The sequence below is a fragment of the Scyliorhinus canicula genome, chromosome 8 (assembly GCF_902713615.1).
Source record: "Scyliorhinus canicula chromosome 8, sScyCan1.1, whole genome shotgun sequence".
Taxonomy (NCBI): domain Eukaryota; kingdom Metazoa; phylum Chordata; class Chondrichthyes; order Carcharhiniformes; family Scyliorhinidae; genus Scyliorhinus; species Scyliorhinus canicula.
Genome location: NC_052153.1, coordinates 11173380 through 11196700, shown reverse-complemented (window position 1 = coordinate 11196700; position 23321 = coordinate 11173380). Strand labels below are relative to the sequence as shown.

General features: G+C 51.4%; 1 protein-coding gene across 3 annotated transcripts in view; it reads left to right on the top strand.

Annotated features, from left to right (window-relative positions):
* The window catches only part of LOC119970129 (paralemmin-2-like), a 446039-nt gene that overhangs the window by 173976 nt on the left and 248742 nt on the right, over positions 1 to 23321 (top strand). The window contains exon 1 of one of the 3 annotated variants that reach the window (XM_038804199.1): positions 3612 to 3831. The exons of the other annotated variants lie outside the window; for them this stretch is intronic. The gene's annotated coding sequence lies outside the window, so the exon portion shown is untranslated. Of the gene's footprint in view, positions 1 to 3611; positions 3832 to 23321 lie in introns of those variants that run through there. 3 annotated transcript variants of the gene reach the window in all.

Here is a 23321-nt window from a genome sequence, read left to right as displayed (position 1 = left end):
TGACACGCCAACGGCGTTGAAACGGTGCGCGGCACGCGTCACGATGATGCCAGTTTGGAGGGGGCGGAGCATGGCGGACTGGCGTTAAACTGGCGCCGGCCCCGATCTGGCGCGAGAATCCATTGTCCGCCCGATTGCAGAACACGATTTCGGCGTCGAGCTACAGAGAATCCCGCCATCTCATTCTGCCAGAAGTGGAATGGTAAGGATTCTCCCCTATTAAATTTACCACATCCAGACAGAATTTGTCATTCTTTGCTCCCAAACTATGCCAACAGTAACATCAATGACACAGTGAGAATGTTCGTGCCACCAAATCATAAGATGTGGGTTCCCAAACCCCACTTCAGATAGGTGAGTATAGAATCCAGACTGTGCAGTACTCAGAGAGTGCTGCACTGTCACAGGCATCAGATGAGATATTAAGCATCTTTAGCCAATGTAAAAGACCAAAATATGGCAATACTTTGACGAGCAGGGGAGTCGTCCCCACAGTGCCTTGGCCAATATTTACTCCCCAACCAACATCATTAAAAGCAAATTATCTGGTCATTATCACATTGCTGTTTGTGGGAGCTTGCTGTGCATGGAATGGTTGATGTGTTTTTTTTTTCTAACATGGCGACATTGACGTAACTACACTTCAAAAAATACTCCGTTGGCTCGGAATGCCAGTCTTTCTTTCAAACATTGGGCAGCACGGAAGCACAGTGGTTAGCACAGTTGCTTCGCAGCTCCAGGGTCCCAGGTTCGATTCCAGGCTTGGGTCACTGTCTGTGCGGAGTCTGCGCGTTCTCCCCCGTGTCTGCGTGGGTTTCCTCCCACAGTCCAAAGATGTGCGGGTTAGGTGGATTGGCCATGATATTAAATCGCCCCTTAGTGTCCAAAAAGGTGGGGTTACTGGGTTACGGGGCCAGGGTGGAGGCGTGGGCTTAAGAGGGGTGCTCTTTCCAAGGGCCGGTGCACACTCGATGGGCCGAATGGCCTCCTTCTGCACTCTAAATTCTATAATTCACTGGGCTAAAATTTAGACATTCTGTAAAAAGCAATGTGCTCCATTCTGGCCTGTGTGACTGTTCCTGTTTGTCGGAGATAGTCTGACGGGAGGGCTGAGGGTCTTTGGGAGACGGACGTTCTGCATTGTGGAGAGGTGGGATGGGGCTGCATGCATGTGACACTCCACAACATGGGGCTTCAGAGATTTCGCATTGCCATCCCAGCCGCCACCTCTCTCTCTCAGGCTGTGCAGAAACTTTATTGGTCTTTGCAGCAATGGAAACTTGCCGTCCTCCTTGTTCTCCTTGTCAAACTTCAGGTAGAACTGACAGGTCCAGGATCTTCACCCGTGTGGTGATATGCATCACTGTAGATACACAAGGGGTTAATGTAAGTACACATAGACTAGATAGACACTAGCGGGAGCACCAGAGACATGACACACAGACATTCAACCAATGGGTCAATAAGATAGGACACGACCAATGGGCATTCACAATACACACAGAGGTGACACGACCACAGGGGGGCATTACACCAACCCATATATAAAGGACACAGCACACATGATCCTCCTCTTTCCAGTGGAGACACTCTGTGAGTACAAACACAGGGTTAATTGAACATCACACCCACCGTGTGGATTGTAGCAGACTGGTTCGTCAGTCTGAGTAGCTATAGAAGGATTAACAGCAGAGTAGAATCTGAGTTGGAGAATTGTAAATAGTTTAATAAACGTGTTAAAGCTATCTCCACGTCTGAACCTTCCTTTGTCAGAGTGCACATCAAGGAAGCAGCTTATGCTATGCCAAGAGCGTAACAAGACAACCCGCACGCCCCCTGGACTCCCCTCACAAATGGAAAGATCGCTCCTTGTCATTTCAACTTGGTAGCATTTCTACATTTGAGTCTGATTTTGCGGAGTAAGTGCTGTTCACTGGGGAACCCTGACCACTAGTTGCACCTCTTGGGGAAAAATCAATGCCACCACAATGCACGGATGGTGACAGAATAATCCCAGCAACACCGCCGCAATTTTCCAACAGACATATCCAGTGCCTGAAGTGGCAATTCAGAAAATGACCCCCATATCTTTTATTTAAACTATAGTTTTGGCCAGCGCACTGGACATTTCAAAAGAATGGCAGCTGTTCTACTTAAGTTTTCCCTTTTTAAAGACACAAAGGCTTGCATTTATTTAGATCCCTTCATGACGTACCAAAACAAAATTTCCAGCCAATTAACGCATTCCTGAAATGTAGTCACTGCCGTAGCGCATGAAACGTGACAGCCAATTTCCACACAGCAAGATCCCACAATAGCAATGTGACCATACGTCGATAAGCTGCTTTTAGCGGTATTGTCTGAAAGGGGACTAATAACTGCTTGCTCTCCTTCAAGATACTGCCCAGGGATCTTTTGCACCTTGAGGGAAGAGATGGGACTTTGGTTTAACGCCTTAACTGAAAGTCAGCACTGCCGGCAGTGCAGCAACCCCTTAGCGCTGCCCCGGTGCCAGCCTGCTCAAAGTGCTCAATGCTCCGGAATCAGACGATGAATACCTGACCTGCTTTTTGTTTTAGCATATCTTTCCACCCATACTTTGGGACCCGGTGTGATGTGTTGGGTACTCTGTATCTGTGGAGACTGCGTTTCCCCTAGCAGTAACATAGACAGGCTACCAACACTTGAAATAGTACAACACTATTTTATTAAGCTAGGAACTGTTGAACATACTTTCACTGTGGGTCGACACTATGTTAGATTAAACTGAAGACCTATGCCTATCCTGACCAGTCTATACTATCAGCACATGGTGAAGATCTGTGCTACAAGCTGCGAGCTCTGTGCTTCTCAGAGGCTGCATCCCGAATGAGCGGGAAAACTAGTGCCCTCTGTCTTTATAGTGAGTGTGCCCTAACTGGTGATTGGCTGCTGTGTTGTGTGTGTTGATTGGTCTTGCAGTGTGTCAGTCAGTGTGTGTCTCTGCACCATTATATACTGATCTGTATATTATGACACGGTGGAGGAAAGTGGGGGAAGGATCCCCGAGCTGACTATCAGCTGGTTGAACCGCGTTATGAACACTCCTTCCGTGGCCAACAAGTCCTGGTGTTGGACTCAAACCCAGAGCTCCTGGACCAGAGGAAAGGGACACTACATACACTGATGCATAGAAGATAGGAGCAGGAGGAGGCCTTTTGGCCCTTCAAGCCTGCTCCGCCACTCATCACGATCATGGCTGATCATCCAACTCAATAGCCTAATCCTGCTTTCTCCCCGTAGCCTTTGATCCCACTCTCCCCAAGTGCTATATCCAGCCGCCCCTTGAACCTACCCATTGTGCCACAAGACCTCCTCCTGACCTTGTGGCTCAGAGGCAAGCGGGCACTCCCCACCCATCCTCTCCCTCACGCATATACCGAAACACTTAGATTTGCAGGTAGAATAAGCTAATGCATTTTATTGCATCCTTTGCACCTCTGCAACTCACTGATGAACGAGCCTCCTCTAAGCGATCCCCAGCTCCAATCAGGGAGATTATTCCCCAGGCAGTCGCATAGTTCTGAGCACCGTTATAAGGACTGTGCTCAGATTGCCGTTCAACCCCCAGCTGAGCCCAGAGTCTGGCACCTGGGTATCTGGAGAATCTAACGAGCTCACTCTGCCTTCGCTGACCCTGAACAGATCCTGCAGAACCGCAACAAAGCAGAGAGGAGCAAATTAGATGATGTGGGGGTCTGGGTTTTTCTCTCGGTTCGCGCCAGGTTGCATTTTAAAACCCTAAAAAAGGCCAGCCTGTCGGGAGAAAGGCTTCAAGGAGACTAGCAGAAGGTAAGAAGGAAGCAACGATATTGTGTGAGTTTCTATTTTAGGAGGAGGGAGATGAATTTTAAAATGAAGTGCAAAGCAAAAAGGCCAAGTTCATTTTCTGTCCAGCTTCAGTTAGTAAGCTGTACAGTGGGTGAAGAAAATAATTGTTTCAGTGGAATAGGTGAAGAATAATGGATGCCTGTGAGCGATCCATTCAGAGTGCTCAGTGGAAGATCTGTACTCGGGAAATTAAACAGGAGTTGTGTGCAAATGCTGCATGGACCGTCGAATTGAGCTCGCCCAGAAATTATTCTCAGCTGTCTTTCACAGCTTCCGACATAGGTGGTTTTTATTTGACAAGGGCAGCTATTGCGTTTCTGGTTGATTCTTAAGCTATGAGTCGGTGCTAAAAGCAGCTGCTAGCACACTCCATGTCCTTGATGAACAATAACGCCACAGACTAGAGGGTCAATGACAGGGACACTGTTTTCGCAGATTTATCGGGAACAATCTTCAGGTCTTCATTGGAAAATCATTCAGCAGGTGAGTCGGCGATGAAGAAAGTCTGGTTCTTTGGTGACTGGAATTAGTCATTTTAAAATATTACGCCTGAGGGCAGAAATTCCTCACTCCATGGAAGAAGAACAATGTCCTCCCTTTTCTTTTTTTACTTCTGCCCTCGCCCTTGGTCTCATCGCAAATCGGCTTTGACGAGGAAGCTTGGAGTTGCCCGGATTACTCGAGCTGCATCCCCCGAGTCATCTTCAAGTGGGAAGATTTTCCCGCTGCATTCTGCGGGAGGAATTCTCGCCACCCCAGGGTGGTGGGCTGGGTGACAGGGTACCAGGGGAATAGCGGGGGGGGGGGGGGGGGGGGAGTGGGGGGGGGAGTGAGGGGGGGGGGAGTGGGGGGGGGGGGAGTATCCCCAATGGCGAGTCCAGATGCAGAGCGGCTGCCTGTTAAACCAATGCGGGAAGCCAATTCCAATACGTAAAGGCCCTATGAAGGGAGATTGTTTCAGGCTGTCAGCCATTTTTTAATATAAATTTAGAGTACCCAATTATTTTTGTTTCCAATTAAGGGGCAATTTAGCGTGGCCAATCCACCTACCCTGCACATCTTTGGGTTGTGGGGGCGAAAGCCACGCAGACACGGGGAGAATGTGCAAACTCCACACGGACAGTGACCCAGAGCCGGGATCGAACCTGGGACCTCAGCGCCAAGAGGCCCCCCCCCCCCCCCCCCCACTATCCTGGGATGCTGCCTTCATTGTGCCGGCCTGCCTGCAGTCATCAAGAGGACCATTGGAATGGGAGGGCTCCGTGTCCTAAAATGGGGGTCGGGCCTGCAAGTCAGGCGGGGTCATTCAGAGTGGGACCCAGTGATTGTGTACGTTCAAAACAGACACTCATGCATTTCTACATACCAATGACATCAAGGTGACAGTGCAAGTATGTGGTGTTGAGAAACAAGATCGGCCATGATCTATTTAAATAGCAGAGCTGGCGCAAGGGGCCGAGTGGTCATAATCACATCGCAGTGGAGGAATGCTATGCACAAATTGACTACCTTGTGTTGTGTTATGCTTCTTCACGTAGCATAAGCTGCTTCCTTGATGTATACTCTGACAAAGGAAGGTTCAGACTTGGAGATAGGTTTAACATATTTATTGAACAGTTACCAATTCTCCTACTTGAGTTCGACTCTCCTGCTAATCTTGCTATAGTAACTCAGTCTAACTAACCAGTCTGCTCTAATCCATGCGGTGGGTGTGGTGCTTCCTGATCTGCCCCTGTCTCTCTGAGTGTCGCCTATGGAAAGAGAAAGAGCATGTGTGCCCTGTCCTTATATATGGGTTTCCCCCTTGTGGTAGTGTCACCTCCGGGTGTCTTGACTGCCCATTGGTCGTGTCCTATCTTAGAACATAGAACATAGAACAGTACAGCACAGAACAGGCCCTTCGGCCCTCGATGTTGTGCCGAACAATGATCACCCTACTTTAAACCCACGTAACTCGTATACCCGTAACCCTGACCTATTGGTTGAATGTCTGTGTGTCATGATGTCTCTGGTGCTCCCTCTAGTGTTTATTTAGTCTAAATGTATTTACATTAACCCCTTGTGTATTTACAGTGATGCATATCACCACACCTTGTTTTCACACAAAAGTTACTACGTTCTTGAAGCACATCATTGACTGTAAATTGTTTTGGGGCATCCTGTCATTGTGAAAGATACGATATATAAGCCAAATCTTTCTTTTATTAAATAACTTTTGAATTTTTTTCCCATGAAAGTGCAATCTCTCAGTCTTTATCCAAGACACTGAAGTTGTTCAAATCCAACTCAGACATTTAAGCATTAAAGATATTGGCGGGGATTCTCCGAGCCCGCACTGGGACGGAGAATCGCCAGGGGGGGCCGGGGGCGCCGCGGCGTCGATTGGGGGCCATTGAAAGCGGTCCCTGCGGTGATTCTCCACGCTCAGCGGGCCGAGTGCCCGCCGAGGTCTGCCAAGTCCCACCGGCGTGGTTTACATATGGTCCCACCCGGCGGGACCTCGGCATTCTGGCTACGGAGGCCGTCTTTGTGTGGGGGGGGGGTAGGGGGATCCGACTCTGGGGGGACCCTCCACGGTGGCCAGGCCCGCGATCAGGGGCTACCGATCGGCAAGCGCGCTCATTCCGTGGTGGGGGAGGGCTATGTTCTTCCGCGCCGGGCCCTTGTAGGCCTCAGCCATGTTGCACGGGGGCCGGCGCGGAGACAGAAACCACGCGCATGCGCCGTAGCTGAGACGCCCGTGGCACGCATGCGCAGACCGGCGCCGGCCGTGAAGGGCCGACTTTTGGCGCCAGAGCAGCGGACAGCTCTCCGGCACCGTTCTAGCCCCCGAAGAAGAGGCGAATTACTGGGCCTGGAGGCCCGTTGACGTCGGCGTCGCTCACGCTGGTTTTGACACCGGCGTCAACACTTGGCCGGGATTTTGGAGAATCCCGTCCCAGATCTCAACCCTGATACACAGGCCCCGGATAGCATTAAAGTGCCAAAAATGATCTGTCATATCTGGAGCTCTGCCCGCCCAGCAAGAGAAGGTGGGCCGGGCCAGAGTGAGGCCAGGGTTCCCTACCTTGGGGAGGTTCCGCAACATGGGCCCCTCAAAGGTATCGGGTTGGCATAAATAAGCCTGACGAAGACAGTACCTGCTGATCCCTCGGTGGATACGAGGCCCACGTAAGTGTCCAGGCTGGGATTGAGACTTAGATCCCTTCAAGAGAATAATAATAATCGCTTATTGTCAAGAGTAGGCTTCAATGAAGTTACTGTGAAAAGCCCCTGGTCGCCACATTCCGCCTCCTGCTCGGGGGAGGCTGGTACGGGTATTGAACCCGCGCTGCTGGCATTGTTCTGCATTAAAAGCCAGCTGTTTAGCCCAGTGTGCTAAGAAGTCCAGTAATGGATCTTAAAAGATTGGCCGTTGATTCTGTCGAGTTGACGGGCGTCTCACCCCCCAGTCGGGGAACCAGTGGGGAACCCCCACCAGTTCCCTGTGGGGGTTGGGCCCGACGGAATCAAGAGCCCTTCAGGCAGTTAATTAACCGCCACCGGGCATTCTCCATGACCGAGGCCCCTGATGGCGGACACCCACCTGCCCGCCGAGTGCTGCTGGCCAATCACAGAAACCTAGTAGAATTTACAGAGCCACCATGCCGCCCACATCAGAGGCCAGCATTGCTGCCAACACCAATGAGAGTGGTGGCTGCTGGTAGTGCTGCACCTGGTCAAGGCCCAGGATCGAGAAGAGACCCCAGGCCACAGTCGGGATGGGGTTCATGGGAGGGGGGTCACTCCCGCCTGACGCCGAGTCCCTCAATATGGCACCCATGACTGGGTGTCTTTCCGAGAGGGGGGTAAAGGTGCGTGGCCTCCATTTAATCCCTGCGCCGCCATTAAATTGCGACGGGTTTAGGGATAATAGCTGTCAATCGGCTCATTAATTAGCCTAATTGACATCCCACCACAAGTCGGGAATCCCACATCAGTCTCTGCTGCCCTTCAACCTAATCGGTGCCCGGGGTGGGGGGGGGGGGGGTTCCGCTCCCAGGAGACTGACTCCCTCATGATTAAGTGGGTCCGTCCACAATGCTTCTCTCCGTGATGGGCTGCAGTAAAACCAGCCCTTTGGTCAAGTGGCCACTCCTGCCGTGGTGGCGAATGGGGGAACTATCAAAAGGTTTCCATGGAGACCATGAGAACACTTCCTCACCACCAAAGAGTTCTGCTTCAAAAGTCCAGCAGAGGCACGAGGGCAGGGGGGGGGGGGGGGGGGGGGGAGGCTGCAGAGTGGCTGTGACTATGACTACATTTCGATGATTTATTTTTTATTTTTTTTAGCGTCCCCAATTTTTTTTCCAATAAAGGGGCAATTTATCGTGGCCAATCCACCCAGCCTGCACATCTTTGGGTTGTAGGGGTGATGAGACCATCAATTCACGAGACACGTGCTTTAGGACATGAACAGTGGTTTTAATCTACTAACAACAGAACCAGCCTGGAACACGATGAACCCTGGATGAACTGGTCGGCTGGCTCTGGGCATCGATCTTCATACAGCAGTCCAGGGGGAGGAGCTGGGGGCAGAGCCAAGGGTGGAGCCCTGTACAAACTCCAATGCATTCCCTGTGCTACTCCCCCTCGTGGTCGGGCAACGTAACTGCGCTTACAATAATATGGTTTCATATATATTACAGTGTGAATTACATTCACCACAGGGGGTGAGACGCACGCAGACACTGAGAGAATGTGCAAACTCCACACGGACAGTGACCCAGGTCTGGGATCGAGCCGAGTCCTCGGCGCCGTGAAATTTTTCCGATTTATATTGTATGATTTAACCAAAGCTGCTTGCTGAGGCAGTGTGCCTTAACACTCTGCCCCCACATTCCAGAAAAAAATGAACGAATAAATGAAAGATTGGAATTGTTGATGCATCGCAACAAATTCACATGAAAATGGGTGGGAGGGGGAATTAGCAGGAAGTTCCAATGTTACTTACATTTTTAAAATATCCTGTGACTTGAGGATTTTTGAGTGGAATCGATGCATGTTTTTGAAGACTCGGGAGTAAATTCCAGGCCTTGTTTGGGAAACGTCAATGACTGTGATTAGTCGTGGAGGGACGCGCAGTGATGTAGTGCTGCCTTTTGTTTGCTTAGCTGTTGGAAGGGCAGAGCACCTCGATCTTATCGTTCATGTTAAACAGCCTGATTGAAAACACAAGTCTTCTTTCTGTGGGAGCCGGCCCTGGAATGGGAGCGAAACAATTGCAGGAAATTCTCGAGAGAGGTGGCGGTGGAGTGGGAACAGCCACGAGCGCGGCGGTTTCCTGATTTGCCGATTGGGAAGGTCCGTGAATTTCTTTCTCAAGTGCCAGATTCATCAAATGAACCTGTTGCATGTTTTGTAAGATCAAAGTTTCGCGAGGCTTTCGGTGTCACTGCAAAACCGCCAGCTTCTGAAACCTTAATGACTCTCCGTCCCGAGATGCCTGAAGCATGTTTCCCGATGGGACGGAGAATCGAAAACTCAGGATCGGTGCCTGGCTTCGGCGGGCGTCGATCTGAACGCGATGCTCCGACCGCCCCCCCCCCCCTGCTGGTGGCGGGATCGAGTTTCATCCCCGCGCACTAGCGGGAGGATGTCAATTAAAGCAAATGATCCATTTGCATCCATTTAATGGGCCCGTCACTCTAATTCCCGTCCTTCCGTGATTCCCCGTTCTTCTGGGTCGGGAATCATGTGGGCGGGGATTACTACAGGTTTCACCAAATATGAGCCTAATGTGGTGGTCCTCACGGTGGGCCAAAGGGGTAGCCCCTGAAGGGAGTTGCCCCCAAAGTCCATCCGAGAGTCAACCCCCCTCTCCGACTAAACCCCCCCCCCGACGCCTCCCCCCCCCCCCCCCCCCAGAATTCCCCAAAACAGGAGAACCTCCCAAGAGACCCCCTTAAAAGCGAAGTTGTGTTATGCTGCTCCGGATAACACAGTCTTAACTAAAGGATGCTCCAGACTCTGAAATGTGTTCAACGTGTTTATTGAACTATTAACACAGTTCTCAAATGAGTTCGACTCTCTGCTAATCTAACTGTAGTAACTCAGTCTAACTGTACCAGCTTGCTCTAAGTCACGTGCTGGGGTGTGATGCTGCTGATCAGCCCTGTCTAACTCTCTAGATGCCTGTCTGTGGAAAGAGGCAGGGTGTGAGTGCCTCATCCCTTTTATAGTGTTTATGTCATGCCCCCTTGTGGTGATGCCACCTCTGAGTGACCTGACTGCTCATTGTTGTGTCCTATTCTGAGTGTTCATTGGTTGCATGTTTGCATATCATGACAAGCGAGACAACCCTCCAGTACCCCCTTAATAGGGAGACACCCCCAATGACCCCATGAATAGGGGATCCCACCCGGGATCCCATGAAGAGGGAACTCCCCCTCCCAGAGATAGCACAAATAGAGAGACCCCCCCACCCCATGGACCCCATGACTTAAGGAACCCCCCCCCCACAGAGATCTCCAGACTATAGGAACCCCCCACAGAGACCCCCTAACCAAAGGGACCCCCAGGTTTTAGGTGGGAGGAAGGACAGAAAGGCTCACGGAGGGGATATTGTCCCCAGGCAGCTGAAGATACTGATGCCAATGGTGAAGCGAAGGAAATGGTCAAGATGCCACAATTGGAGGAATTGGAGAGTTCTCTATGGGAAGGGGGTTATTCTTTGATGGGATGTGGGCATTGCTGGCAGGGCCGAACTTTGTTGCCAATTTGTCACCAATTGCCCTCAAACTGAGTGGCTCACATGGTCATCTTAGAGGGAAGTTGAGAGTCTGGAGTAGGCCAGACCTGGTAAAGGACATTATGAACCCAATGGCTTTTACCACAATCGATGATAGTTTCATGGCCCCCATTACTGAGACTAGCTTTCCATTCTAGATTTTATTCACTGAATTTAAATTCCACCCAGCTGCTATAAATTCTTCCCAGCTGGGGTAATTTTCTTGTGATCAGTGGTCCTGGCTTAAGATGAAGTAATGGTCAACATAGGTCAGGGCCTGAATTTGCAACTTCCCTACTCTGTGCGACTCATAGAATCATACCATTTGCAGCACAGAAGGAGGCCATTCGGCTTATTGAGTCTGTGCTGGCCCTTGGAAAGAGCACCCTACTTAAGCCCACGCCTCCACCCTATCCCCGTAACCCAATAACCCCACCTTTGGACACTAAGGGCAATTTATCATGGCCAATCCACCTACCTGCACATCTTTGTACTGTGGGAGGAAACCGGAGCACCCGGAGGAAACCCACGCAGACACGGGGAGGAATGTGCAGACTCCACACAGACAGTGACCCAAGCCGGGAATCGAACCTGGGACCCTGGAGCTATGAAGCAACTTGTGCTAACCACTGTGCTACCATGCTGCCCTATAGACTCATAGAAAATAGGAGCAGGAGGAGACTATTCGGTCCTTCGGGCCTGCTCCGCCATTTAATATGATCATAGCTAATCCTCTACGTCAGCATCATGCTCACGCATTCTCCTCATACCCCTTGACATCTTAAAAGTCTAGAAGTCTATCCATTTTCTTCTTCACTATGTTCAGTGATTTGGCCTTCTGGAGTCGAGAATTCTATAGGTTCACCACCCTGTGACTGCAGAGGTTTCTCCTGCTCTCAGTCCTATATGGCCTATCCCGTGTCCTGAAACTGTAACCCCGTTTGTGGGCACCAGTGCTAAATGGCGCCAGGCGAGGTCCAATCTGGCATCGGCAAAGGTCAGTGAGCTTTTAAACTCACTTAATTCCGCAAGTCTGGATCCTGCCCATTGTGCCCGTCCTGATCGCGACGTTTTGCGAGATCTCGTTAGGTCGCACGAGGCATAACGACAACCGGGAATCCCAGAAGGGAATAATAATAATCACCTTTAATGTTACAAGTAAGCTTACATTAACACTGCAATGACGTTACTGTGAAGAGGTCTCCCCCGGGATCTAACGTCTCGGACACAGCCAGTAAATCGCGGCTTTAATCATTTATTTTTTGGGAGCTTGTGAGCGTCTCGCTGGAAAATCCCACACTTCGAACTTTTCCTGGAGTGGGGAACGAATGTTGCCGGCAAGATTGGCTCCTTGAGGGCAGCACGGTGGCACAATGGTCAGCATTGCTGCCTGCGACGCTGAGGACCCGGGTTCGAATCCCGGCTCTGGGTCACTGTCCGTGTGGAGTTTGCATGTTCTCCCCGTGTCTGCGTGGGTTTCGCCCCCTCAACCCAAAGATTTGCAAGTTAGGTGGATTGGCCAGGCTAAATTGCCCCTTAACTGGAAAAAATAATTGGGTATTCTAAATTAAAAAAAAAAAAAGGATTGGTTCCTCGGAGATCGGGCAGCCCTTTTTAAAGGGGTGCCCAGATCTTAAAGTGAGGGTGCCCCACACCAACCCACCCGCAGACATGGGCAACAACCGCCCACTCCTCAGCTCTGGAGGGTCAACCTTTCCCCCCCATCACTAAAGGTCTGTGTGACACTCCCCCCCCCCCACCCACCCACCCCCACCACACGAGCATGAGGGTGATGAGGCCCCACACCCACCCTTCCTTGTGGACATTAGGGCATCGCTGCCCATAAGTGAGCATACCCTGCTATGGCGTTACTGAGGGCCCCCTCACCTTCAGGGTCACCCATGTTTTATTGCCCCCCCCTTTCAGTCCCCCTTCATCGCCCCCCCCCCCCCCCCCCCCCAGCCATTCATCCCCTCCCTTTCATGAGCAAAGCCCACCTCAGGCCCTGCCTGGGGCCCACCTGGGGGCTCCAATGGCCTCCGAGCCCCACTGCGTGGACGTCACGTCTGGTAGCCCTTTTGGGAGGCCAGCTCTAGCCGGTGTGAGGCCTTGCCGGTGCGACCGGTGATTCCCAGGGGACTGCAGTCTCAAATGGGCAGTGCATGCTTCAATGAGACTAATGGCTCGTTTAAATACAATTATCTGGACCACGGTCAGTAAGGACATGATCCAGATTTCGCTGGGCGTAGCGGGTCATGTGCATCATGCTTGGCCCTACATTAAACCCGTTTTGGCCCTCTCCCGCGGCGATGCACCGGGTGCAACGGGTAGGGCGTGGGTCGCAACATGGTGGGAAAATTGTGCCATATATTTTTAAGTTAGACCCCCTCTCATTCTTCTACATTCCAGTATGGGCACCAGTGCTAAATGGCGCCAGGCGAGGTACCCACGATCTACATACTAGCCCAGTCAACCCAATTTCTCCTCGTACGACAATCCCGCCATCTCAGGAATCAGTCTGGTGAACATTTGGTGCATTCCCTCCACAGCAAGTATATCCTTTCTTAGATTTCGAACTTTATGTATCATAGTGCAGAAGGAGGCCATTCGGCCCATCTAGTCTGCACTACCCTTCCCCCGTAACCCTACTAAGGGGCAATTTAGTACGGCCAATCCACCTAACCTGCTTGTCTTTGGACTGCGGGAGGAAGCCGGAGCTTCTGGTGGAAACCCACACAGACACGGGGAGAGAGTGCAAACTCCACACAGACACGGGGAGAGAGTGCAAACTCCACACAGACAGTCACCCGAGACCGGAATTGAGCCTGGGACCCTGGCATTGCGAGGCAGCAGTGCTAACCACTGTGCCACCATGCCGCCCATTTGTCTTCACTAATCTTTTCACATACTTACAGAAGCTTGTACAGTCTGCTTTTATGTTACTTGCAAGTTTACACTATTACTCTATTTTACCCCCCTCTTAATCAATCTCTTTGTCCTCCTTTGCTGAATTCTTAACTTCTCCCAATCCTCAGGTTTGTTGCTGTTTCTAGCTACTTTATCAACTTGGGATCTAATACTATCTTTAATTTATTTTGTAATCAGTGGTTGGGCTACTTTTCCTGTTTTGTTTTTGTGTCAGAAAGGAATGTATAACGGTTGCAATGCATACGTTAATTCCTTAAATATTAGCCATTGCCTATCCACTGTCACGCCTTTTAGTGACATTCCACAATCTATTTTAGCCAACTCACACCCCATACCTTTGTTGTTTCCTGTGTTTAGGTTTAGGGCCCTAGTTTCCATTCTGACTTCTTCACTTTCCATCCTAATGAAGAATTATGCCATGTTATGGTTACTATTCCCTAAAGGACCACGCACAACAAGATTATTAACTCACTCTTTCACATTGCATGATACCAAATCTAGGAAAGCATGTTCCCAAGTTGGTTCCTCAACATACTGGTTTAAAAAAACATCTCGCGCGCACTCCAGGAATTCATCTGCTGGTATTGTTGCTAATTGATTTGCCTAATCTACATGTAGATTACGGTCACCCATGATTACTGTAGTACCTTTGTGACATGCATCTCGAATTGCCTATTTAATGCCATCCCCTACCTCACCACTACTATCGGGAGGCCGATCGACAACTCCCTCTAATGTTTTCCTCCCCTTGTTGCTCTTAGCTCCACCCATGACTGACGCTCCATCTAGACTTTCTGAGTCAATGTCGTCTCTCACTATTGCACTGATTTCATCCTTAACTAAGACCACCGCCCGACCTCCTCTTCCTTTTTGCCTGTCGTTCCTAAATATTAAATACCCTTGGGGGGCACGATTGGGAAATTTGCAGACAACACAAAGATTGGCCGAGGGGCGGACAGTGTAGAGGATAGCTACAATCTTCAAAACGATATAGATGTGTTGGTGGAGTGGGTGATAAAGTGGCAGATGCAATTTAACACAGAGAAATGTAAGGGCATGAATTCAGGGAGGTCAGTTATAGGGAGTACACAATAAATGGGAATATACTAAGAGGGTCCGTGAAGTGAGAGATCGTCGCGTGCAGGTACACAGGTCCCTAAAGGCAGCAGTTCAAGCAGACAAGGTTGTAAAGAAAGCATGTGGGATACTCTCCTCCTCTGGCTGAGGTATAGAATATAAAAGTAGGGATATAAAGTTGAAATTGTATAAAACACTCATGAGTCCACAACTGGAGTATTGTGTGCAGTTCTGGTCCCCACATTACAGGAAGGACATTATTCCTCTGGAGAGAGCGTGGAGGAGGTTTGCAAGAATGTTGGCAGGGCTGGAAAAGTGTAGCTATGAGGAGAGATTGGATTGGCTAGGGTTATTTTCCTTGGAACAAAGAAGGCTGAGGGGTGACTTAATTGAGGCGTACAAAATCATAAGGGGAGGAGATGGCATGGACAGGATAAAATTGTTTCCCTTAGTGGAGAATTCTAGAACCGGGGACATAGATTCGAGATAAGGGACCGAAGGTGTAGACAGGACATGAGGAAGAACCTTTTTACGCAGAGGGTAGTGGGAGTCTGGAATTCGCTGCCCGAGTTGGTGGTGGAGGCAGAGACCCTGAACTCTTTTAAAACGCACCTGCATCTGCACCTTCAGCACTGCGAGCTACAGGACTATGGACCGGCTGCAGGAAGCTGGGATTAGAAAGGCCACTTGGGTGTCCTTGGGCTGGCATGGACAAGATGGGCTGAATGACCTCCTTCTGTGGTATAAGGTTTCTATGTTTGTATAGTTCTATGGTATTCAGTTCTCAGCCTGGGTCACCCTGCAGCCATGTTTCTGTGATCACAATTATATCAGAATTGATTTGATTTATTATTGTCACGTGTATTAGTATACAGTGAAAAGTATTGTTTCTTGTACGCTGTATAAACAATGCATACCGTACCTAGGGAAGGAAGGAGAGACTACAGAATATAATGTTACAGTTATAGCAAGGTGAAGAGAAAAGATCAACTTAATACGCGGTAGGTCCATTCAAAAGTCTGATGGCAGGAGGGAAGAAGCTGTTCTTGAATTGCAATCATATCGTATCCGTGCGTACCAATTATGCTGCTAATTTGTCTACCCTTATTGGGAATGCTTTGTGCATTCAGATACAGTGCCTTTAGGCCTGTCTTTTTAATACTTTTACACATGGCTTCTTTTGTACTTTGGCCCGATTTGCTGATGCACTTTGTTCCTCTGCCTTCCACTTTTACTTTCTGCTTTTCGATCTTTCATCTCCACCTTTGTTTCCCTCTCTTGTGTTTCCCTGTTCAGGTTCTCATCCCCCTGCCACTCCAGTTTGAACCCTCCCCATACAGCTGTGACAAAGAACCCCTGTGAGGATAATGGTCCTGGTCCTGGTGGGGTGGAACCCGTCCAGCTTGTTGGGCAGGTCCCACCTTCCCCAGAATTGATCCCAATATCTCAGGGAGCCAAATCCTCTTCCCACACCATCTCTCCAGCCACACATTCATCTGGTCCATTCTCCTACTCCTCCTATTGTGAGCATGGCAGGGGTTGGGGGAGGGGGGGACGGGTGGGTCGTCATCTGCAGGACCGGAAGATCCCCTCCCCCAGCATGAAGAGCCGGAAGGTCCCGCCCCTGTGGCGAATGTATAACATAATTCACACTGTATATCACTGTGTCCCTGTGGGCTCCATCTGTGAGCTGTTGCGCGGCTCTGCCCACAGGGGGAGATGAGGAGCATGTACAGGGCTCCACCCTTGGCTCCGCCCATGGCTCCGCCCACAACCGGAAGTATAAAGTGCTGCGGTCTTGCAAGCCTGCCTTCAGTTCAGCTAGTCGCTGGCAGGCTCAGTTGTAAGTCGATTAAAGCCACGGTTTACTTCAACTCATGTCTCAGAGTGAATTGATGGTCGCATCAGCCCCCCCCCCCCCCACCCCCCCCCCCCCCCCTCCCCCGTGTCACAAGTTCAAATCCCGCCACAACAGCTGGGCAATCTAAATTCATCAATTAAATAAGTCTGGAGTAAACACCTCAGTAATGGTGACCACATGACTGCTGGATTGTCGTAAATGCTCAACTGGTCGGTTAATGTCCTTGGAGGATGGGTGTCTGCTGACCTTGTAAACCCCCCTCGTAACTGACAACTGCCCCCTGACACGGCCCAGCAAGCCAGTCAGTTATATTTAAGTAGGTGACTCACCACCAGTTCTCCAGCATAATTAGGGAGGGACATTGAATGCTGGTCTAACTAGCGGCGACCAAACTCCGTGAATGAATGAGAAAGGTTGTAGATCATTCCGCTTCTTTGAACACATTGTAGTATTGTCAATCTTTAACTCTTCTGCTCCCAGTACATCAGACTAACTTTTTGTGGAAGGAGAAATGTCTCGTTCATCCCCCCCTCCCCCGAGTGATAATAATTATACAATTTGAATGAAAAACATTCCACCTCGCAGAGACTATTAATTTACATACATATTCTGTTGATGAAGTCCCCATTCTTTGTTATTGCTGTTGCCTCAGTAACATACCTTGTACTGAAAGAATCACACAACCTGTAGCCGTAATGGGTCTCTTGAAGCTCCTTTAGAAGGAGGTGAATTTGCAAACGTGCTTTAACATAGATTCGCGCAGCACTAACAGACCATTCAGCCCAACTAGCATGTGTTTGTGTTTACGCCGCGCACAAATCTCCTCTCATCCTTCTTCAAAGCAACCCTAAACCTTTATTCCCTCTGTTCCATTCTCCCTCGCGCTGTAATCCCTTCATGTTATTTGCTTCACCTAATCCTTGCGATAGAAAATTTACACTTCTGAATGGAAATCTCAGTTTGCATCAATTAAAATGGAGAAGTACAGTATAAGGTCGAGGGGATGAAGGGAAGTTGCTCTTGCTTAGAGCCGGCACAAAGACAAGAGGCCAAATGGCCTCCTTCTGAGCTGTAACCATTCTATGATTCTATTATTCTAATTTGGAACTCGCGGCTAAGAAAATGAAATAGGTCCATAAAAATACTCGAACAGATTTTAATTTATACCAATGGACAAGTACTGGCCCTGTCATTTTGACCTGGTTAAACCCTTCCCTTCAATAACATTATTTTGCTATTTTAGTAGGATAGCTTTAGGGGCTCTGTTCCTATTCAGTTAATTCCCAAATATGATATGGATGCCAAAGTCGGAAGACAAGCGAGGTTTGACATCCTCCGGACAGGCACAATTACTGAGCCACTTCCTTTGGATGCAATTCAGTGATATCAAAGGCCATAAACTGCTCAGGCATTCAGAATGACAGAGATAATACCACATGCACAATTGACACGACCTTCTCAGTGACTATTTTAATTGTGATATTGAATGATCGGAGCACCAATCTCCCATGAAGGGTTTCGGAGCTGAACCACTACCTGTTACACCTGACAGATGCTCATTTTCCAACAGGCGTTATGAGCCGTGTAATTGACCTCAGGCAACCCTTGGTGGGACAAAACAAAATGTAGCCCTCGGCCCTTAGTCTACTCGAGATTGAGTTGTTTTATTGAGTTGTTTGAGGTGCAGGGAAACATTCTGGATCTTCATTGTCTAGTGTAGAATCGCTACCATATCTGGATATAATTTGCTGCTGGATTCTGTATGGAGTTTTACAGAAGTAGAATCATGAGGTGTAGAACGGTGACAGCACAGGCGGAAGCCATTTGGTCCCATTTATATCTGTGTTGGCTCTCCGTAGGGACAATTCAGTCCACCGCATTTCCCTCCTTGCAAAGTTTTCTCTCTTTAGACAACTACCTAATCCCCTTCTGAAAGCCACAATTGAGTTTGCCTACACCACTCTCTCAGGAAGTGCGGATCAGATCCTGACCACACACAAGCTGCATAAAAATGTTTTCCTTCATGCCGCCATGGTTTCCTGTGCCAATCGCCTGAAATCAGTGTCTTCTGGTTGTTGACACGTCTACCAATGGGAAAAGTTCCTCTCTACTCTGCCCAGACCACTCATAGATCTTAATAGCCATTGCTGTTTTGGGGTTTCGTGTGTTGTAGGTAGAGGTTAGGAACTATCGGCCAGGTACTTTATCATACTTTCATTGTGCGCTGAACTGAAGGAGGCTTTAAATGTTGGCCGCAGAGGCCTTTGTAATTTTCTCCCTTCCTCGACTAAGGTCAAACACAAATCCAGGGCATTGGCCAAAGGGCCATTCTTCATATGTGAGCCAATCATTGCTGTGTCATCCACCAGGAAGGACATCAGGACTGAACCAAAACTTGTCTTCAGTGATGGTTTATGAGCGAGGATATTTTATATGGCAGGGTTTCCCGTCCAGCCATCTGAAGAATTGGTGGAGAACTCCCCCCCCCCCCCCCCCCCCCCCCCCTCCGAAGTTTAGAAGAATGAGGGGGAATCTCATAGAAACCTGTAAAATTCTAACAGGACTCGAGAGGGTAGATGCAGGAAGGATGTTCCAGGTGGCAGGGGTGTCCAGAACCAGGGGTCACAGTCTGAGGATATGGGGTAAACCATTTCGGACTCAAATGAGGAGACATTTCTTCACCCAGAGTTAATCACCAGCAACTTTGTTATAGTCAGATGGCTCCTCAGAAGACATCTGGGCCGGGATTCTCCCCTACTCGGCGGGGCGGGGGGTCCCGGCGTAGGGGAGTGGCGCCAACCACTCCGGCGTCGGGCCTCCCCAAAGGTATGGAATTCTCCGCACCTTTGGGGGCCAAGCCTTCACATTGAGGGTCTAGGCCTGCGCCGGAGCGGTTGGCACCACGCCGACTGGCGTCAAAACCGGCCCCAGCGGCCTTTGACGGTCGGCGCCCGGCACCGGGGCTGGCCAAAAGGCCTTCGCCGGTTCGCGCATGCGCCGGTGGATTCTCTTCCGCGTCCGCCATGGTGGAGGCCGTGGCGGTGGCGGAAGGGAAAGAGTGCCTCCATGGCACTGGCCCGCCCGCCGATCGGTGGGCCCCGATCGCGGGCCTGGCCACCTTGGGGGCACCCCCCGGGGTCTGATCGGCCAGCGCCCCCCACCCCCCCAGGACACCGTGGGCCCGCTCGCGCCACCGATCCCGCCGCCACCAGAGGTGGTTCAAACCTCGGCGGCGGGAGAGGCCTCCCAGCGGCGGGACTTCGGCCCATCGCGGGCCGGAGAATCGCCGCAGGGGGCTCGCCGCTCGGTGCGGCACGTTTCCCACCCCCGCCAATTCCCGGGTGGCGGAGAATTTCTGCCACGGCGGGGGCGGGATTTTCGGCGGCCCTGGGCGATTCTCCGACCCTGCTGGGGGTCGGCGAATTTCCCCCCAGGGGTGGGATTCTCCTGCGGCCAATGCCGGAGTTGGGAAAGGCGATTGGGAAGAGAAACGTTCCTGACGTCAAAATCGAGGGATTATGGATGTGCGGGTCAGGGGTTAATGCCAGGGTCACAGGTCTGCCTACTCACCCTGGCCACCCTGAGGAGGTCGTGCAGTTTCTTTCAGCACTGCTGGCCAGTCCTCGCAGTGTTGCCCACACCGCTGATGACCTCTGCCACTGAAGGTTAGAGGCCTTACTGCTTTTACTATAAAGGAGTCTTTTAAATAACCCACCTCGGCACCTGGCAGACCCTGAGGCTGCCCCCGAACTCTTTCAGGGCTGGTGGCGGGCCCAACTCCAGCAAGCGTCTGCCTACCCCCCTCCCTAAAATGAAACTCCCCCCCTTTGTGAACACTTTCTCCAGAGGCAAGCAGACCGAGCGGGGAAATTCCTCCAGTCCCGCTACCCGCCTCGATGATAAAAACCCAGTCTAATTACTAAATTTCCCCCCATCATCCGTCCATACGACCCTTCAAAGGTTTGTAGACATGTCCAAATTGACGGGTAGTTTGAAGCTGTCTCTCTTTGGCCACAGGAAGCTGGGTTACCCACGATTTAGCATCTTCTCAGCCAGCAGAGTGAGGGGAGTTCACCTCAACAGTCTACTTGAGCCCAGGTTGCAAAGCTGAAGACAAATCTGCACTTTGTTCCCCGTGCATCAAACTCCATTTGTATAATACAGGGTGTGAGTGGTAGAGTCCCACCAAACCCCCACCCCAGTTACAGGGGTCCAATATTTCTGGAGTGGGGTCTGATCCATCCTGGGGCATGGGCAGCAATGTGCCCAGGCATGAGGTGGGACAAAGCAACAGAGGTCCATGGGGGAGAGAGGCAGCCGTAATCCCTGATAGAGAACAGCAGTAGCCCAAATAGGCTTTGTGGAGCCTGGGTGCGCATACATCTCCCAACCCCGAAACAGCAAAGTAGTTCTGACCATAAGACTTCTCTTCAGATGGGTGCCAGCAGATACTGGGTGGAGCTCATGAGAATATAAGATATAGGAGCAGGAGTAGACCACTCGGCCCATCGAACCTGCTTCGCCATTCAATAGGATCATGAAAAAAAAATGAACATCGCTTATTGTCACGAGTAGGCTTCAATGAAGTTACTGTGAAAAGCCCCTAGTCGCCACATTCCGCGCCTGTCCGGGGAGGCTGATACGGGAATCGAACCGTGCTGCTGGCCTGCCTTGGTCTGCTTTAAAAGCCAGCGATTTAGCCCAGTGAGCTAAATCAGTCATGGCTGATCACGGACTGCAACTCCTTTTACCCCTCCCCCATTTCCATTGATTCCCTGAGGAGCCAAGAATCTGTCCATCCCAACCTTAAACGTATTTCACTGTTGCAGCATCCACAACGCTCTGGGATCGAGAATTCCAAAGATTCACAAGCCTTAGAGAGAAGACATTTCTCCTCATTTCAGTCCGAAGTGATCAGCCCCTTACCCTCTTATAAAAATTAATTTACAGGGTGTGGGCATCACTTGGCTGGGCCAGCATTTCTTACCCGTCTTTATTTGTCCGTGGAGAAGGTGGTGGTGAGCTGCCTTCTTAGAATCATAGAATCACTACAGTGCAGAAGGAGGCCATTCGGCCCATCGAGTCTGCACCAACCCTCTCAAAGAACACCCTACCTAGGCCCAAGACGCAGCCTATGCCAGTAACCCAATAACCCCCCCCCCGAACCTTTTGAACACTAAGGGGTAATTTAACATGGCCAATCCGGACTCCGAAATGACCCTCCTATGGACTGACCTGATTAATACTACACCCGATGCCGGTGTCTAGGTATTTACGTTGTATACTTTGTCTTGCCCTATTATGTGTTTTCTTTTCATATATTAAATGATCTGTTTGAGCTGCTCGCAGAAAAATACTTTTCACTGTACCTCAGTACACGTGACAATAAACAAATCCAATCCAATCCAATCTTCGGACTGTGGGAATCATCATCGGAATCATAGAATTTACAGTGCAGAAGGAGGCCATTCGGCCCATTGAGTCTGCACCAGCCCCGACAAAGAGTACCCTACTGAAGCCCAGGTATCTACCCTATCCCTGTAACCCAGTAACCCCCCCACTTAACATTTTTTGGACACTAAGGGCACATCTTTGGACTCTGGGAGGAAACCGGAGCACCCGGAGGAAACACACACAGACACGGGGAGAACGTGCAGACTCCGCACAGGCAGTGACCCAAGCCGGGAATCGAACCTGGGACCCTGGAGCTGTGAAGCAACTGTGCTAACCACTGTGCTACTGTGCTGCTCCACACAGACAGTAACCCAAGGCGAGAATTGAACCTGGGTCCCTGGCACTGTGAGGCAGCAGTGCTAACCGCTGAACCACTGCAGTCCACAGGGCCGGCTCAAGGCACCGGCAACTCGGGCAGTCGCCCGGGGCACCATGTGCTGGGGGGCGCCAGACTCGGGTCCCGCGCATGCGCAGTTGGGCCGGTGCCAACCAGCGCATGCGCGGTGGCCGCCCTCCCCTAAGGCGCCCCCCCCCCCGGTCTGCCCCGCTCGGTCCGCTCCCCCCGCCCCCCCTCGGGTCCGCCCCCCCCACCCTCCCTCGGGTCCGCCCCCCCCTCGGGTCCGCCCGCCCCCCCCCCCCTCGGGTCCGCCCCCCCCTCGGGTCCGCCCCCCCCCTCGGGTCCGGGGTCCGCCCCCCCTCGGGTCCGCCCCCCCCCTCCCCCCCTCGGGTCCGCCCCCCCCTCCCCCCCTCGGGTCCGCCCCCCCTCCCCCCCTCGGGTCCGCCCCCCCTCCCCCCCTCGGGTCCGCCCCCCCGGGTCCGCCCCCCCCCCCGGGTCCGCCCCCCCCTCGGGTCCGCCCCCTCCTCGGGTCCGCCCGCCCCCCCCCGGGTCCGCCCGCCCCCTCGGGTCCGCCCCCCCCCTCGGGTCCGCCCCCCCCTGCCTCGGCCCCGCCCCTCCCGCCCCTCGGCCCCGCCCCTCCCGCCCCTCGGCCCCGCCCCTCCCGCCCCTCGGCCCCGCCCCCCCCAAGGGCGCCGAAGTTCAGCTTGCCCGGGGCGCCAGCAACCCTAGGGCCGGCGCTGGCAGTCCATGTGGTGTAGGTACACCCACAGTGCTGTCAGGCAATGAGCTCCAGGATGTTGAAGGAACAGCGATATATTTCCAAGTCAGGACGGTGCACGGCTTCATGGGGAACGTCCAGGTGATGGATTGTAGTTACTGTGCCCCCTGACCAATCGAAACAGCGAAACAGCGTCCACCTCCTTCCGTATTTTTCAGTATTTATTGAGATTGCCTCTCGTTCGTCTCAACTACTAAAGAATATTAAAGACTAATTTACGGCCTTGTCTGGTTGTGTGCTTGGGGGG